General features: G+C 51.1%; 1 protein-coding gene across 1 annotated transcript in view; it reads left to right on the top strand.

The window, feature by feature from the left end:
* The first annotated feature begins 2,538 nt into the window (after positions 1-2,538).
* B4GALT3 (beta-1,4-galactosyltransferase 3) overlaps positions 2,539-20,008 on the top strand; it is a 38,994-nt gene continuing 21,524 nt past the window's right edge. The window contains exon 1 of the mRNA XM_040333472.1: positions 2,539-2,632. The gene's annotated coding sequence lies outside the window, so the exon portion shown is untranslated. The remainder of the gene's footprint in view (positions 2,633-20,008) is intronic.

Here is a 20,008-nt window from a genome sequence, read left to right on the forward strand (position 1 = left end):
TCAAAGATGTAGAGGAAGCTGATTGGTCGATCTTGTTAAACCTGATGATCAGACTTGACCTTTATGTATTGTGTTTGATCCTCGTCTCCAGGGACCGAGAACAATCACCCGTCTCACTGATTGCCATAAGGAGCCGAGTCTTCTGTCCTCATCAATGGAATCATCAAAAAAGGACCAACCAACCTCCAACTTACCCGTCCCGAGACCTTCCTTCTATAGGGTAAGAGGAGCCCCAACTGGTACCAAACTGTCCCTACCTACAGACCCGAGATGGTGGGAACCCCTCATAATGGGCACAGCGGGTGTACAGACCCGGGAACTCAGCACAGGGGTGGTGGGAACCCCTCATAATGGGCACAGCAGGTGTACAGAACTGGGAACTCAGCACAGGGATGGTGGGAACCCCTCATAATGGGCACAGCGGGTGTACAGACCCGGGAACTCAGCACTGGGATGGTGGGAACCCCTCATAATGGGGCACAGCGGGTGTACAGACCCGGGAACTCAGCACAGGGATGGTGGGAACCCCTCATAATGGGGCACAGCGGGTGTACAGACCCGGGAACTCAGCACAGGGATGGTGGGAACCCCTCATAATGGGCACAGCGGGTGTACAGACCCGGGAACTCAGCACAGGGATGGTGGGAACTCCTCATAATGGGCACAGCGGGTGTACAGACCCGGGAACTCAGCACAGGGATGGTGGGAACCCCTCATAATGGGCACAGCGTGTGTACAGACCCGGGAACTCAGCACAGGGATGGTGGGAACCCCTCATAATGGGCACAGCGGGTGTACAGACCCAGGAACTCAGCACAGGGATGGTGGGAACCCCTCATAATGGGCACAGCGGGTGTACAGACCCGGGAACTCAGCACAGGGATGGTGGGAACCCCTCATAATGGGCACAGCGGGTGTACAGACCCGGGAACTCAGCACAGGGGTGGTCGGAACCCCTCATAATGGGCACAGCGGGTGTACAGACCCAGGAACTCAGCACAGGGATGGTGGGAACCCCTCATAATGGGGCACAGCGGGTGTACAGACCCGGGAACTCAGCACAGGAATGGTGGGAACCCCTCATAATGGGCACAGCGGGTGTACAGACCCGGGAACTCAGCACAGGGATGGTGGGAACTCCTCATAATGGGCACAGCGGGTGTACAGACCCGGGAACTCAGCACAGGGATGGTGGGAACCCCTCATAATGGGCACAGCGGGTGTACAGACCCGGGAACTCAGCACTGGGATGGTGGGAACCCCTCATAATGGGGCACAGCGGGTGTACAGACCCGGGAACTCAGCACAGGGATGGTGGGAACCCCTCATAATGGGGCACAGCGGGTGTACAGACCCGGGAACTCAGCACAGGGATGGTGGGAACCCCTCATAATGGGCACAGCGGGTGTACAGACCCGGGAACTCAGCACAGGGATGGTGGGAACCCCTCATAATGGGCACAGCGGGTGTACAGACCCGGGAACTCAGCACAGGGGTGGTCGGAACCCCTCATAATGGGCACAGCGGGTGTACAGACCCAGGAACTCAGCACAGGGATGGTGGGAACCCCTCATAATGGGGCACAGCGGGTGTACAGACCCGGGAACTCAGCACAGGAATGGTGGGAACCCCTCATAATGGGCACAGCGGGTGTACAGACCCGGGAACTCAGCACAGGGATGGTGGGAACTCCTCATAATGGGCACAGCGGGTGTACAGACCCGGGAACTCAGCACAGGGATGGTGGGAACCCCTCATAATGGGCACAGCGTGTGTACAGACCCGGGAACTCAGCACAGGGATGGTGGGAACCCCTCATAATGGGCACAGCAGGTGTACAGACCCGGGAACTCAGCACAGGGATGGTGAGAACCCCTCATAATGGGCACAGCGGGTGTACAGACCCGGGAACTCAGCACAGGGATGGTGGGAACCCCTCATAATGGGCACAGCAGGTGTACAGACCCGGGAACTCAGCACAGGGATGGTGGGAACCCCTCATAATGGGCACAGCGGGTGTACAGACCCGGGAACTCAGCACAGGGATGGTGGGAACCCCTCATAATGGGGCACAGCGGGTGTACAGACCCGGGAACTCAGCACAGGGGTGGTCGGAACCCCTCATAATGGGCACAGCGGGTGTACAGACCCAGGAACTCAGCACAGGGATGGTGGGAACCCCTCATAATGGGGCACAGCGGGTGTACAGACCCGGGAACTCAGCACAGGGATGGTGGGAACCCCTCATAATGGGCACAGCGGGTGTACAGACCCGGGAACTCAGCACAGGGATGGTGGGAACCCCTCATAATGGGCACAGCGGATGCGATAAAATTGTCTTTTTTTTTGGCTCTTCGGCGTTGCAGGAAATATTTGGGACGTCGGCGAGCGATGGGAATTGTAAATAACCGTAGAAAAGGCGATATTCTGCATGCGGAGGGTGTTTGCTTTGCTGACAACAGAGAGCAGGTGGGAGGGGGAGGGGAGGAGGAGCCACATGGAGGAGGAAGGTGGGATGATCTGCAGCCATCACAGAGGAAGGGAGGGGAGGTTGGAGCCATGACACAGGCGACTTGATCTCAGAAGCCTTCAGCAGGGATCATCATCCAGCACCCAGTCCTCTAATACTCAGGTAAGCTGGGATTCCCCGGGGCCTGAAACATGTTGGTGACCTCCCATCCCCCCCCCTGCAGAGAAATCCTGACCTCCTCACACCCTAGAAAATCTATACACAGCTTTCTCCTTCGCCTGAGAGATCAGACTGCAAGCTCTGCGGCTCAGGAGGCGGCAGCCAATCACAACACCTGTTTTTATAAAAATAAGGGGGAGGGGGACTTCCTGTATCCTGGGCATCCATGCACAGATTAGATTGTACGCTCTGCAGGTCAGGGGGACCACCTGTGCGGTGACTATGGTGGGCGTATCCACATCCTGTGTGCTTTTATGGTAATTAGATTGCAAGCTCTGCAGGCGAGGGCCTCCTTGTCAGGCGACGTTCGGTCAGAATGACTGCGCTGGTTCTGGTGTTACATTGCGGAGAGACGAAACCTGTCTTTGTGGAGCGCCGGTAATGATGAGCCCCCCGTGTTCACCTGACGTGCGACGGCGCGCCATCACCCCTAACGCCACCATCACCACTACCACCCCCACCACCATCATCATCATCACCACTACCACCCCCACCATCATCATCACTACCACCCCCACCATTATCACTACTACCACCCCCACCATCATCATCACTACCACCCCCACCATCATCATCACTACCACCCCCACCATCATCATCACTACCACCCCCACCATCATCACTACTACCATCATCACCCCCACCACCATCATCACTACCGTCCCCCCCACCATCATCATCACTACCACCCCCACCATCATCATCACTACCACCCCCACCATCATCATCACTACCGTCCCCCCCATCATCACCCTTACCATCACTACCACCCCCACCATCATCACTACTACCATATTCACCCCCATCATCACCACCCCCACCACCATCACTACCACCCCCACCATCATCACTACCACCCCCATCATCACTACCACCCCCATCATCATCATCATCATCATCACTACCACCCCCACCATCATCATCACTACCACCCCCACCACCATCACTACCACCCCCACCACCATCATCACCCCCACCCTCATCATCACTACCACCACTCCTACCCCCATCATCATCACTACCACCCCCACCATCATCATCACTACCACCCCCACCATCATCATCACTACCACCCCCACCATCATCATCACTACCACCCCCACCATCATCATCATCACTACCACCCCCACCGTCATCCCCACCATCACCTCCAACGCCACCCCCACCATCATCACTACCACCCCCACCATCATCACTACCGCCACCCCCACCATCATCATCACCACTTCCACACCACCATCAATACTACCACCCCCACCATCATCATCATTACCACCCCCACCATCATCATCATTACCACCCCCACCATCATCATCACTACCACCCCCACCATCATCACTACTACCACCCCCACCATCATCATCACTACCACCCCCACCATCATCATCACTACCACCATCATCATCATCATCACTACCACCCCCACCATCATCATCACTACCACCCCCACCATCATCATCATCACTACCACCCCCACCATCATCATCACTACCACCCCCACCATCATCATCATCACTACTACCACCCCCACCATCATCATCACTACCACCCCCACCATCATCATCACTACCACCCCCACCATCATCATCACTACCACCCCCACCATCATCATCATCACTACCACCCCCACCATCATCATCACTACCACCCCCACCATCATCATCATCACTACTACCACCCCCACCATCATCACTACTACCACCCCCACCATCATCACTACTACCACCCCCACCATCATCACTACTACCACCCCCACCATCATCATCACTACCACCCCCACCATCATCATCATCACTACCACCCCCACCATCATCATCACTACCACCCCCACCATCATCATCATCACTACCACCCCCACCATCATCATCATCACTACCACCCCCACCATCATCATCATCACTACCACCCCCACCATCATCATCATCACTACCACCCCCACCATCATCATCATTACCACCCCCACCATCATCATCATTACCACCCCCCACCATCATCATCACCCCCACCATCATCATCACTACCACCCCCATCATCATCATCACTACTACCCCCATCATCATCATCACTACCACCCCCACCACCATCATCACCCCCACCCTCATCATCACTACCACCCCCACCCCCACCATCATCATCACTACCACCCCCACCATCATCATCACTACCACCCCCACCATCATCATCACTACCACCCCCACCATCATCACCACCACCATCATCACTACCACCCCCACCATCATCACTACCGCCACCCCCACCATCATCATCACCACTTCCACACCACCATCATCACTACCACCCCCACCATCATCATCACTACCACCCCCACCATCATCATCACTACCACCCCCATCATCATCATCACTACTACCCCCATCATCATCATCACTACCACCCCCACCACCATCACTACCACCCCCACCACCATCATCACCCCCACCCTCATCATCACTACCACCCCCACCCCCATCATCATCATCACTACCACCCCCACCATCATCATCACTACCACCCCCACCATCATCATCACTACCACCCCCACCATCATCATCATCATCACTACCACCCCCACCATCATCATCACTACCACCCCCACCATCATCATCACTACCACCCCCACCATCATCATCACTACCACCCCCACCGTCATCACCACCACCATTACCACCCCCACCATCACCTCCAACGCCACCCCCACCATCATCACCACCATCATCACTACCGCCCCCACCATCATCACTACCGCCCCCACCATCACTACCACCACTACCACCCCCACCATCATCACTACCACCCCCACCATCATCACTACCACCCCCACCATCATCACTACCGCCCCCACCATCATCACTACCGCCCCCACCATCATCACTACCGCCCCCACCATCACTACCACCACTACCACCCCCACCATCATCACTACCACCCCCACCATCATCACTACCGCCCCCACCATCATCACTACCGCCACCCCCACCATCATCATCACCACTTCCACACCACCATCATCCCTACCACCCCCACCTTCATTACCATCTCAACTTCCACCACCATCACCCCACCACCACCACCTCCAGCACCTATGGGGCCTGTTCATACCTATGCGCTGTGCATCCACGTGCCGGGAACATTCTACAGGTGCCCCATAGACTTCAATGATAACACTTTTATGAAATGTAGACGCAGAGGGGAGAGAGTAGACTTGCTCTACAGTGGAAGGGAATAGACTGCAAGCTCTGCAGCTCAGAGCCAAGAACTGGTTAATTTTGGGAAATGCCGTCAGATTTTGGGGTAAGAAATGCTCACCGGCTGTCTGTGTGTCCCGCATATGAAACCGTCTACAACTGGACAGATCAGAGTGCAAGCTCTGCAGGTCAGGGCCCACTTGTCCGATGGCACAGCGCTGCTTTTGTCACCAATTGTAGCGACACAAAACTGTTGAATGACACAACCGTGGGGTGGGGGGGGGGCGTTGAATAAAAACAACGGGAGCAATAAACAATTGGCGTAAAATTCCGATGGTGAAATTGTCACCCTTAAAGTTCGTCCCATCGACCATCATAAAGAATGCCGCGTCGCTTACCGCCCTATCCTGCGCACGTGAAATATACGCCGGACCCGTCTTAACAAATTCTGACCGGGAAATTGCGCACAAAATTGTTGCAGAAAAAATTTATTGGGTCCCAGCGACCGTTATAAAGCGTTCTGCGTCACTTTTTCTGCGCATGCGAAATTTTACGTAGGGCCCCATCGGCGGCGTTAAGTGTGGCGTTCTGAGCGGGAAGGGGCCCGTCCAATAAATTCTGACCAGGAAATTACGAGCAAAATTGTTGTAAAAAATCTTATTGTGTCCCTGCGACCGTTTGCAAAGCATTTCGCGTCACTTATTGCGTTTTCTGCGCATGTGAAATTCTTTACACAAATTTCATACCATAGTCCGTTATAAAGTATCCTGCGCACGTAAAATATACGCAGGACCCGTCAAATTAATTCTGACCAGGAAATTACTGGTTAAAATTGTCGCAAAAAATTATTATTACACTTATTGCGTTTTTTCTGCGCATGCAAAATTTACGTGGGGGGCCCCATAGTGGGACAATCCAACTGGGAAATTAGGTGCAAAATTGTTGCAAAAAAAAAAACGTTTGCGAAATTCAACAAATTATTATCTTGTGTCCCAGCGACTGTTATAAAGCGTTGTGTCACTTTTTCGGCGCAATGCAAAATTTACGTAGGGCCCCATTGGTGGCGCCAAGTGTGACACCCTGACTAGAAAATTATGTGCAAAATTGTCGCAAAAAAAGTTTGCGAAATGCAACAAATTTATCTTATTGTGTGCCAGCGACTGCGTTCTGCATCACTCGTGTTTTTCTGCGCATGTGACATTTACGCAAAATTGCATCCCATCGATCGTTTGTAAAAAAAATCCTGCGTCGCTTGCCGCTTATCCTGCACACGTGAAATATACGCAGGGCCTGTCAAATTCTGTCCAAGGAAAATTGTTGCAAATAAAATCTTATTGTGTCCCAGCGACCGTTATAAAGCGCTCTGCGCCACTTATTGCGTTTTCTGCGCATGCAAAATTTACGTAGGGCCAGATTGGTGGCGCCGAGTTTGACATTCCGGCTGGGAAATTTTATGTGCAAAATTTTCACAAAAAACTTTTCCCGAAATGCAACAAATATTGCATTTCTCTGCGCTAGGACATTTACGCAAATTTGCATCCCATCGACCATTTTAAAGAATCCTGCGTCACTTGCCGCCTATCCTGCGCACGTGAAATATACACAGGACCAGTCCAATAAATTCTGACCAGGAAATTTCGAACAAAATTGTTGCAAAAATTAAAATCTTATTGTGTCCCAGCGACCGTTCTAAAGCGTTCTGCGTCACTTATTGCGTTTTCTGCGCCTGCAAAATTTACGTAAGGCCCAATTGATGGTGTCAAGTGTGACGTTCCGACTGGGAAAAATTATGTCCAAAATTGTTGCAAAAAAAAGTTTGCAAAATTCAACAAATAATCTTTTTGTGTCGCAGCGTCCGTTATAAAGCGTTCTGCGTCACTTATTGCGTTTTCTGTGCATGCAAAATTTACGTAGGGCCAGATTGGTGGCGCCGAGTGTGACATTCTGGCCGGGAAATTATGGGCAAAATTGTGGCAATTTTTTATTTATTTTTTGCGAAATGCAACAAATTATGTTATTGTGTCCCAGCGACCGTTTTATAAAGCGTTTTGCGTCCTTTTTATTGCATTTTCTGCGCATGCAAAATTTACGTAGGGCCAGATTGGTGGCACAGAGTGTGAAATTCCGACCGGGAGAAATTTATGTCCAAAATTGTTGCAAAAAAAGTTTGCAAAATTCAACAAATAATCTTTTTGTGTCGCAGCGACCGTTTTATAAAGTGTTCCCCGTCACTCACTGCGTTTTTTACGCAAATTTGCATCCCATCGACCATTATAAAGAATCCTGCGTCACTTACCGCCTATCCTGCGGCCGTAAAATATATACGCAGGGCACGTCCAATAAATTCTGACCAGGAAATTGCGCACAAAATTGTTGGAAAAAAATCTTATTGCGTCCCAGCGACCGCTATAAAGCATTCTGCGACACTTATTGCGTTTTCTGCGCTTGCGAAATTTACGTAAGGCCCCATCGGCGGCATCGAATGTTGCGTGTGCAAAATTGCTGCAAAAAACACTTTTTTGAAATTCGACAAATAATCTTTCTGTGTCTCAGCGACCGTTATAATGCGTTCTGCGTCACTTATTGCGTTTTCTGCGCACGTGAATTATACGTAGGGACCGATCGGCACGAAATTGGCACATTAAAGTCGCAAACGGCGACAAATCTTCACGTCTTAAGTGACTTGTAAAGATTCCCGCGTCGCCTCCTGCTTGTCACATTAATGCATCAAAAATCTTTGCTATGTTTTTAATTCCCATGTTGTGTTTATTGCGACATTCCTCTGAAATCTCTCCAATGGGAACGATCGTTTTTCTGACGCACGCCGATCCCAACCTCCTCTATAAAAATTCTATAAACTGCTTTTTCCTCGGCATGTCTCATATTAAAGGTACGTTTTTGGGATTCCCCGGAGCCTGAAACATGTTAGTGATTTTTTACGCTCATCAGCAAAATTGTTATAACCGGCTTTTCCTGCCTAATGTGTGCCCTGCAGCCGGGGAGATCAGACTACACGCTCTGCAGCTCCGGAGGGAGACGCCAGTCGGAGCCTATCGTTCATCAGCCTCATCGTCTCCAGTGGGGGGGCGATGGATTGTGGGCTCCGCGGTTCGAAGCCAAGCGGCCTTCGTGCAATTTCACATCCTCCAGTTGTGCGTTTTATACCTGGAGATGGAGAGATTAGAGTGCAAGCTCTGCAGGGCAGACCGACCCAGCATGCGCTGTTACCACACAAGACCAGCTTTGCAGCAGTGCTGATAAATGACACCGCGCCGGATCTTATGGTGGCCACACCCACTCCTCATCATTCATTCTCCATCATTCATTAGTCACATCATTCATTCATCATCATTCCCCATGATTCATAATTCTCCATCATTCTCCATTATTATTCATGTGTGTCACATTTATTAGTGTCCCCCTGTATTCCAGGTTGTATTGGATGATTTTTGTAGAAAAATGGCGAGTTTTCTTCACAGGTGGGGGATTCATTATCATTCATTCTCCATCATCCATCTTACATTTATTAGTGTCCCCTCATCTCCCCCCCCCCCCCCCCCGTGTGTCACATTTATTAGTGTCTCCTCATCCCCCCTGTGTGTCACATTTATTATTGTCCCCTCATATCCTCATATGTGTGTCACATTTATTATTGTCCCCCTCATCGCCTCCTGTGTGTCACATTTATTAGTGTCCCCTCATCTCCCCCCCCTGTGTGTCACATTTATTAGTGTCCCCTCATCTCCCCCCCCTGTGTGTCACATTTATTAGTGTCCCCTCATCTCCTCCTGTGTGTCACATTTATTATTGCCCCCCTCATCTGTGTGTCACATTTATTAGAGTCCTCTGTATTCCAGGTTGTATTGGATGCTTTTTGTAGAAAAATGGCGAGTTTTCTTCACAGGTGGGGGATTCATTCTCCATCATCCATCTTACATTTATTAGTGTCCCCTCATCTCCCCCCCTGTGTGTCACATTTATTATTGTCCCCTCATCTCCCCCCCTGTGTGTCACATTTATTATTGTCCCCTCATCCCCCCCCCCCTGTGTGTCACATTTATTATTGTCCCCCTCATCTGTGTGTCACATTTATTAGTGTCCCCTCATCTGTGTCACATTTATTGTCCCCTCATCTCCCCCCCTGTGTGTCACATTTATTATTGTCCCCCTCATCTCCTCCCTGTGTGTCACATTAATTAGTGTCCCCTCATCTCCTCCCCGTGTGTCACATTAATTAGTGTCCCCTCATCTCCTCCCCGTGTGTCACATTAATTAGTGTCCCCTCCTCCCCCCCCCCCAGGTGTGTCACATTTATTAGTGTCCCCTCATCTCCTCCCCGTGTGACACATTTATTAGTGTCCCCTCATGTTGCCCCCCCCCCCCCCGTATCTCACATTTATTTTCGTCCCCTCATGTGTGTCACGTTTATTATTGTCTCCTCATCTCCTTCCTGTGCATCACATATATTATTGTCCCCTCATCTCTTCATATGTGTGTCACATTTATTATTGTCCCCTTATCCCCCCCCTCCCTGTGTGTCACATTTATTATTGTCCCCCCTCATCTCCTACCTGTGTGTCACATTTATTATTGTCCCCTCTTCTCCCCCCCTGTGTGTCACATTTATTATTGTCCCCTCTTCTCCCCCCCTGTGTGTCACATTTATTATTGTCCCCTCTTCTCCCCCCTGTGTGTCACATTTATTATTGTCCCCTCTTCTCCCCCCTGTGTGTCACATTTATTATTGTCCCCTCTTCTCCCCTCCTGTGTGTCACATTTATTATTGTCCCCTCTTCTCCCCCCTGTGTGTCACATTTATTATTGTCCCCTCTTCTCCCCCGTGTGTCACATTTATTATTGTCCCCTCATCTCCCCCCTGTGTGTCACATTTATTGTTGTCCCCTTATCCCTTCATATGTGTGTCACATTTATTATTGTCCCCCCTCATCTCCTACCTGCCTTAGGGTGACCACTTTTCCAAACTACCATTCAGGGAAACTCCCCCTTCCCAAAAATCAGCTTGTGCTGTAACAAATCACAGCACAGTAATTGGACACAAGAGGCGGGATTTATGATTTCTCCAATCACAAGCAGGGGGCGGGGACTGTGCTCCTCCAGGCATTCCTGGCCAGGACAAGTACTGCCAGTGAGTAAAGCGGTGATGTGGCGGACTGTTTTTGGGGCATTAGTTTGGCCATTGGGGGGGGCTATGTCAGTTTCATTCCGGGACACTGTATTGTCCTGGAATGAAGGTGCCCGGGACAGGTCTGCAAAATCAGGGATTGTCCCGGGCAATTCGGGACACGTGGTCACCCTATCCTGCGTGTCACATTTATTAGTGTCCCCTCATCTCCTCCTGTGTGTCACATTTATTATTGTCTGCTCATCTGTGTGTCACATTTATTATTGTCTGCTCATCTGTGTGTCACATTTATTATTGTCTGCTCATCTGTGTGTCACATTTATTATTGTCCCCCCTCATCTGTGTGTCACATTTATTATTGCCCCCCTCATCTGTGTCACATTTATTATTGCCCCCCTCATCTGTGTGTCACATTTATTATTGTCCCCCTCATCTGTGTGTCACATTTATTATTGTCCCCCTCATCTGTGTGTCACATTTATTATTGTCTGCTCATCTGTGTGTCACATTTATTATTGTCCCCCCTCATCTGTGTGTCACATTTATTATTGCCCCCCTCATCTGTGTGTCACATTTATTATTGCCCCCCTCATCTGTGTGTCACATTTATTATTGCCCCCCTCATCTGTGTGTCACATTTATTATTGTCCCCCTCATCTGTGTGTCACATTTATTATTGTCTGCTCATCTGTGTGTCACATTTATTATTGTCCCCCCTCATCTGTGTGTCACATTTATTATTGTCCCCCCTCATCTGTGTGTCACATTTATTATTGTCCCCCCTCATCTGTGTGTCACATTTATTATTGTCCCCCCTCATCTGTGTGTCACATTTATTATTGTCCCCCCTCATCTGTGTGTCACATTTATTATTGTCCCCCCTCATCTGTGTGTCACATTTATTATTGCCCCCCCTCATCTGTGTGTCACATTTATTATTGTCCCCCCTCATCTGTGTGTCACATTTATTATTGCCCCCCCTCATCTGTGTGTCACATTTATTATTGCCCCCCCTCATCTGTGTGTCACATTTATTATTGCCCCCTCATCTGTGTGTCACATTTATTATTGTCCCCCTCATCTGTGTGTCACATTTATTATTGCCCCCCTCATCTGTGTGTCACATTTATTATTGTCCCCCTCATCTCCTCCTGTGGGTCACATTTATTATTGTCCCCCTCATCTGTGTGTCACATTTATTATTGTCCCCCTCATCTCCTCCTGTGGGTCACATTTATTATTGTCCCCCTCATCTGTGTGTCACGTTTATTAGTGTCCCCTGTATTCCAGGTTGTATTGGATGATTTTTGTAGAGTTTCCTTCACAAATGGGGGATTCATTATCAATCATTCTCCATCATCCCTCTTACATTTATTAGTGTCCCCTCCTCTCTCTCCCCCCCCCCCCCCCCCCACTGTGTGTCACATTTATTAGTGGCCCCTCCTCTCCCCCCCCTGTGTCACATTTATTAGTGTCCCCTCATCCCCCCCCCCCGTGTGTCACATTTATTAGTGTCTCCTCATCCCCCCTGTGTGTCACATTTATTATTGTCCCCTCATCCCCCTCATCTGTGTTCCACATTTATTATTGTCCCCTCATCTGTGTGCCACATTTATTATTGTCCCCCTCATCGCCTCCTGTGTGTCACATTTATTATTGTCCCCCTCATCTGTGTGTCACATTTATTAGTGTCCCCTGTATTCCAGGTTGTATTGGATGATTTTTGTAGAAAAATTGCGAGTTTTCTTCACCGGTGGGGGATCGCGGTTGGATTGTCCCCCCCGGGTTGGTGGATGGGCCCCGTTGTCGCGTATGTTTGGGGTCTCTGGCTGCTCAGAGGTGACGTTGTGATCCCGATCCTCCCTCTGAGCCCCTGTCACACAATCCCTATTACTGACGCCTCGTGTTCCAGCAACAAACCAAAAGATTCTGTAATATTATACGTCCTGACCGCCCCCCTCCCCCCCCCCCTCCGATGTGTGCGACGTCTCCAACAACATCAAGTCTAGAGGAGATATATTATACAGGAGTGACATCACCGCCCTCCAGATATAAGTACTCATTACACAAGTACTCGTGGAGGGTCTGGGTTGCTACAAACGCAAATCCCTTTCCTCCTCTGTGTTTTATGTTGTTGTCCCCCTCGGAGGTGTACAGCGCCTTGAAAAAGTATTCATACCCCTCTGTATACAGCGCCTTGAAAAAGTATTCATACCCCTCTGTATACAGTGCCTTGAAAAAGTATTCATACCCCTTGAAATTCTCCACATCTTCTCATGTTACAGCCAAGAAACGTAAATGTATTTTATTGGGATTTTATGTGAGAGACACAAAGTGTCACATAATTGTGAAGTAGAAGGAAAATGCTAAATGGGGGGGGGGGGCATTTGTATTCAGCCCCCTTTACTGATAACTAAAGTCTAGTGGAACCAATCACCTTCAGAAGTCACCTAATTAGTAAATAGAGTCCATCTGTGTGTCATTTAATCTCAGTATAAATACAGCTGTTCTGTGAAGCCCTCAGAGGTTTGTTAGAGAACCTTAGTGAACAAAACGGCATCATGAAGGCCGAGGAACACACCACCCAGGTCAGGGATAAAGTTGTGGAGAAGTATAAAGCAGGGTTGGGTTATAAAAAAAATCTCCCAAGATTTGAAGATCTCACGGAGCTTCTGTTCAATCCATCATCGGAAAATGGAAAGAGTATGGCACAACCGCAAACCTACCAAGACATGGCCGTCCACCTAAACTGACCGGGCCGGGCAAGGAGAGCATTCATCAGAGAAGCAGCCAAGAGGTCCATGGTAACTCTGGAGGAGCTGCACAGCTCAGGGGGGAGAATCTGTCCACAGGACAACTATTAGTGGTCTCTCCACAAATCTGCCCTTTATGGAAGAGTGACAGGAAGAAAGACATTGGAGAAAGAAAGACATAAGAAGTCCTGTTTGCAGTTTGTGAGAAGCCGCGTGGGGGAGGGGACACAGCAAACATGTGGAAGAAGGGGCTCTGGTCACATGACCCCAAAATTCAACTTTGTGTCCGCTATGTGTGTGGGGAAACTAACACTGCACATCCCCCTGAACACACCATCCCCACCGTGAAACATGGTGGTGGCAGCATCATGTGGTGGGGATGCTTTTCTTCAGCAGGGACAGGGAAGCTGGTCAGAGTTGATGGGAAGATGGATGGAGACAAATACAGGACAATCTTAGAAGAAAACCTGCAAAAGACCGGGGGGGGGGGGGGGTTCCCCTTCCAGCAGGACAACGACCCTAAAGTACAGCCAGAGCTACAATGGAACGGTTTAGGTCAAAGCCTATTCATGTGTTAGAATGGCCCAGTCACAGTCCAGACCTAAATCTGTGGACAAGACTTGAAAATTGCTGATCACAGACGCTCTACATCCAATCTGACAGAGACAGAGATATTTTACAAAGAAGAAGAATGGAGGAGAAATGTCCCTCTCTAGATGTGCAAAGCTGGGAGAGACACCCCCAAAAAGACTTGTAGAGAAAGGGGGTTCTACAAAGTATTGACTCCGGGGGGCGCCATACAAATGCCCCTCCCCCCCACACTTTTCACATATTTATTTGTATCATTTTCCTTCCACTTCACAATTATGTGACACTTTGTGTCTCTCACAGAAAATCCCAATAAAATACATTTACGTTTTTTGGTTGTAACATGAGAAGATGTGGGGAATTCCGAGGGGTATGAATACTTTTTCAAGGCTCTGTATATAGAGGGGTGTAAATACTTCTCATGTTATTGTCCTCTCGGAGGAGTATAGGCCGGGCGCTCAGTGATCGGGGGGTATCGGGTATCCTGGCAGGCCAGGTGGTGGTATTCTCATATGTCGGAGGTGTTGCAATGGTAGAAGGAAGAATTGGTGAGGAGGAAGCCTGCGTTGCTATGTAATCTCCTCCTTATCTTCTATGTATTTGTATACAGCGATGTGACATTCTTTGAGTCTTTCCGAGGGGCAGAATATCACTGATAGCGGTGCGTTTTGTGTACGGTTGCGGCGCAACGCTCTTCTGTGCCGAGGAACCGTCGCCGATCAATCCAAGGGCAGGGCCTTCAAGTCTAAAGGTGAAAGTGGAAGGGAGTGTTAAATATCCCGGGCCTAGCTACACACGTTACAATCTGCTTTACATGTAGTGTGCGAGCCTACTGGAACCATGTGTCCAATGGGGCAGCGAGCCTACTGGAGCAACGTATCCAATGGGGCAGCGAGCCTACTGGAGCAACGTATCCAATGGGGCAGCGAGCCTACTGGAGCAATGTATCCACTGGGGCAGCGAGCCTACTGGAGCAACGTATCCAATGGGGCAGCGAGCCTACAGGAGCAACGTATCCACTGGGGCAGCGAGCCTACTGGAGCAATGTATCCACTGGGGCAGCAAGCTTACTGGAGCAAGGTATCCACTGGGGCAGCGAGCCTACTGGAACCATGTATCCACTGGGGCAACGAGCCTACTGGAACCATGTATCCACTGGGGCAACGAGCCTACTGGAACCATGTATCCACTGGGGCAGCAAGCCTACTGGAACCATGTATCCACTGGGGCAGCGAGCCTACTGGAACCATGTATCCACTGGGGCAGCGAGCCTACTGGAACCATGTATCCAATCAGGCAGCGAGCCTACTGGAACCATGTATCCACTGGGGCAGCGAGCCTACTGGAACCATGTATCCACTGGGGCAGCGAGCCTACTGGAACCATGTATCCACTGGGGCAGCGAGCCTACTGGAACCATGTATCCAATGGGGCAACGAGCCTACTGGAACCATGTATCCAATGGGTCAGCGAGCCTACTGGAGCAACGTATCCACTGGGGCAGCGAGCCTACAGGAGCAACGTATCCAATGGGGCAGCGAGCCTACTGGAACCATGTATCCACTGGGGCAGCGAGCCTTCTGGAGCAAGGTATCCACTGGGGCAGCGAGCCTACTGGAGCAAGGTATCCACTGGGGCAGCGAGCCTACTGGAGCAAGGTATCCAATGGGGCAGCGAGCCTACTGGAGCAATGTATCCAATGGGGCAGCGAGCCTACTGGAGCAATGTATCCACTGGGGCAGCGAGCCTACTGGAGCAAGGTATCCACTGGGGCAGCGAGCTTACTGGAGCAAGGTATCCACTGGGGCAGCGAGCCTACTGGAGCAACGTGTCCACTGGGGCAGCGAGCCTACTGGAGCAACGTATCCAATGGGGCAGCGTGCCTACTGGAGCAACGTATCCAATGGGGCAGCGAGCCTACTGGAGCAACGTATCCAATGGGGCAGCGAGCCTACTGGAGCAACGTATCCAATGGGGCAGTGAGCCTACTGGAGCAACGTATCCAATGGGGCAGTGAGCCTACTGGAGCAACGTATCCAATGGGGCAGCAAGCCTACTGGAACCATGTATCCAATGGGGCAGTGAGCCTACAGGAGCAACGTATCCAATGGGGCAGCGAGCCTACTGGAACTATGTATCCAATGGGGCAGTGAGCCTACTGGAGCAACGTATCCAATGGGGCAGCGAGCCTACTGGAGCCATGTATCCAATGGGGCAGCGAGCCTACTGGAGCAACGTATCCACTGGGGCAGCGAGCCTACTGGAACCATGTATCCAATCAGACAGCGAGCCTACTGGAGCAACGTATCCAATGGGGCAGGGAGCCTACTGGAGCAACGTATCCACTGGGGCAGCGAGCCTACTGGAACCATGTATCCAATCAGACAGCGAGCCTACTGGAGCAACGTATCCAATGGGGCAGCGAGCCTACTGGAGCAACGTATCCACTGGGGCAGCGAGCCTACTGGAGCAACGTATCCAATGGGGCAGCGAGCCTACTGGAGCAAGGTATCCACTGGGGCAGCGAGCCTACTGGAGCAAGGTATCCACTGGGGCAGCGAGCCTACTGGAGCAAGGTATCCACTGGGGCAGCGAGCCTACTGGAGCAAGGTATCCAATGGGGCAGCGAGCCTACTGGAGCAACGTATCCACTGGGGCAGCGAGCCTACTGGAGCAACGTATCCAATGGGGCAGGGAGCCTACTGGAGCAACGTATCCAATGGGGCAGGGAGCCTACTGGAGCAACGTATCCAATGGGGCAGCGAGCCTACTGGAGCAACGTATCCAATGGGGCAGCGAGCTTACTGGAGCAACGTGTCCACTGGGGCAGCGAGCTTACTGGAGCAACGTATCCAATGGGGGCAGCGAGCCTACTGGAGCAACGTGTCCACTGGGGCAGCAAGCCTACTGGAGCAACGTGTCCACTGGGGCAGCGAGCCTACTGGAGCAACGTGTCCACTGGGGCAGCGAGCCTACTGGAGCAACGTATCCACTGGGGCAGCGAGCCTACTGGAGCAACGTATCCACTGGGGCAGCGAGCCTACTGGAGCAACGTGTCCACTGGGGCAGCGAGCCTACTGGAGCAAGGTATCCACTGGGGCAGCGAGCCTACTGGAGCAACATATCCACTGGGGCAGCGAGCCTACTGGAGCAACATATCCACTGGGGCAGCGAGCCTACTGGAGCAACATATCCACTGGGGCAGCGAGCCTACTGGAACAAGGTATCCACTGGGGCAGCGAGCCTACTGGAACAAGGTATCCACTGGGGCAGCGAGCCTACTGGAACAAGGTATCCACTGGGGCAGCGAGCCTACTGGAGCAAGGTATCCACTGGGGCAGCGAGCCTACTGGAGCAACGTATCCACTGGGGCAGCGAGCCTACTGGAGCAACATATCCACTGGGGCAGCGAGCCTACTGGAATAAGGTATCCACTGGGGCAGCGAGCCTCCTGGAGCAACATATCCACTGGGGCAGCGAGCCTACTGGAGCAAGGTATCCACTGGGGCAGCGAGCCTACTGGAGCAAGGTATCCACTGGGGCAGCGAGCCTACTGGAGCAAGGTATCCACTGGGGCAGCGAGCCTACTGGAGCAACGTGTCCACTGGGGCAGCGAGCCTACATGCGTCCGGCTTCAATGAATAGGGATCGGACTTCGATCCCCGACAATACCAGGCACTGTGTCTGGTATGAATCTTGAGGGGGAACTCCACTCCAAATAAAAAAAAACGGCATGGGTTCCCCCTCTAAGAGCATACCAGACTCTTCGATCTGGTATTGAGTTTAAGGGTAAACCCCCCCCCCTACGCCGAAAAAAAAACAGCGTGGTGGTCCCCCCAAAATCCATCCCGGACCCTTATCCGAGCACGCAGCCCGGCCGGTCAGGAAAGGGGGTGGGAACGAGTGAGCGCCCCCCCCCCCATATCATACCAGGCCGCATTCCCTCAACATGCACCCCCCCCCACCCCAAAGCACCTTGTCCCAATGTTGATGAGGACAAAGGCCTCTTCCCGACAACCTTGGCCGTTGGAATCCTTATCGGAATCTGGGAGCCCCCTTTTAATAAGGGGATCCCAGTTCCACCACCTCTGGCTCAGACCCTCTGCTTCCTGTTCTCCTCCATCGCTTGTAAACACAGAAGTCCGGCTTCTGTGTTTTACAAGTGAACGTTTTGGCTCCCAATGGCTCTGGGCACCATTTGTGTAATCTGCTTGTGGCTCGTATCGCGTACTATCAGGAGGAACCATTTCCGTCTCCTTGCAATTTTAGACAGTTTGGCTCCCACGAAGTGCAAGATGGGGGGGCGCAAGGGAGATGCCCCTTTTTAAGACCCTCCCACTGTTATGGTGCAGAATAAGGTCCAGTGATCTCAGAATATGATAGAAAAAGTTGTATATAAAGACAGAATAAAAAATTGTTAAACAATTGGCAAGTACGTTTCAAAACAATTTCTAAGATACAGTGCTGTAGAATGGAGTTCCCAACATGTTACTCCCATATTTCGGGGGCTTCTTCAGGGGGTGCTGTCCTATTGGTGGTACAAGCCTCTCGTTCTCTCTCTCTCTCTCTCGTTCTCTCTCTCGTTCTCTCTCTCGTTCTCTCTCTCGTTCTCTCTCTCGTTCTCTCTCTCGTTCTCTCTCTCGTTCTCTCTCTCGTTCTCTCTCTCTCGTTCTCTCTCTCTCGTTCTCTCTCTCGTTCTCTCTCTCGTTCTCTCTCTCGTTCTCTCGTTCTCTCTCTCTCTCTCGTTCTCTCTCTCTCGTTCTCTCTCTCTCGTTCTCTCTCTCTCGTTCTCTCTCTCTCGTTCTCTCTCTCTCGTTCTCTCTCTCTCGTTCTCTCTCTCTCGTTCTCTCTCGTTCTCTCGTGTTCTCTCTCGTTCTCTCTCTCTCGTTCTCTCTCTCATTCTCTCTCTCTCTCTCTCTCTCTCTCTCTCTCTCTCTCTCTCTCTCTCTCTCATTCTCTCGTGTTCTCTCTCTCTCTCTCTCTCTCTCTCTCTCTCTCTCTCTCTCTCTCTCCTCGTTCTCGTTCTCGTTCTCTCTCGCTCTCGCTCTCGCTCTCTCTCTCGTTCTCTCTCTCTCGTTCTCTCTCTCTCTCGTTCTCTCTCTCTCTCGTTCTCTCTCTCTCTCGTTCTCTCTCTCTCTCGTTCTCTCTCTCTCTCGTTCTCTCTCTCTCTCGTTCTCTCTCTCTCTCGTTCTCTCTCTCTCTCGTTCTCTCTCTCTCTCGTTCTCTCTCTCTCTCGTTCTCTCTCTCTCTCGTTCTCTCTCTCTCTCGTTCTCTCTCTCTCTCGTTCTCTCTCTCTCTCGTTCTCTCTCTCTCTCGTTCTCTCTCTCTCTCGTTCTCTCTCTCTCTCGTTCTCTCTCTCTCTCTCGTTCTCTCTCTCTCGTTCTCTCTCTCTCGTTCTCTCGTTCTCTCTCTCGTTCTCTCGTTCTCTCTCTCGTTCTCTCGTTCTCTCTCTCGTTCTCTCGTTCTCTCGTTCTCTCTCTCGTTCTCTCGTTCTCTCTCTCGTTCTCTCTCTCTCTCTCTCGTTCTCTCTCTCGTTCTCTCTCTCTCTCTCTCGTTCTCTCTCTCTCTCTCTCGTTCTCTCTCTCTCTCTCTCTCTCGTTCTCTCTCTCGTTCTCTCGTTCTCTCTCTCGTTCTCTCTCTCGTTCTCTCT

This window comes from Rana temporaria, chromosome 13, assembly GCF_905171775.1.
Source record: "Rana temporaria chromosome 13, aRanTem1.1, whole genome shotgun sequence".
NCBI lineage: Eukaryota > Metazoa > Chordata > Amphibia > Anura > Ranidae > Rana > Rana temporaria.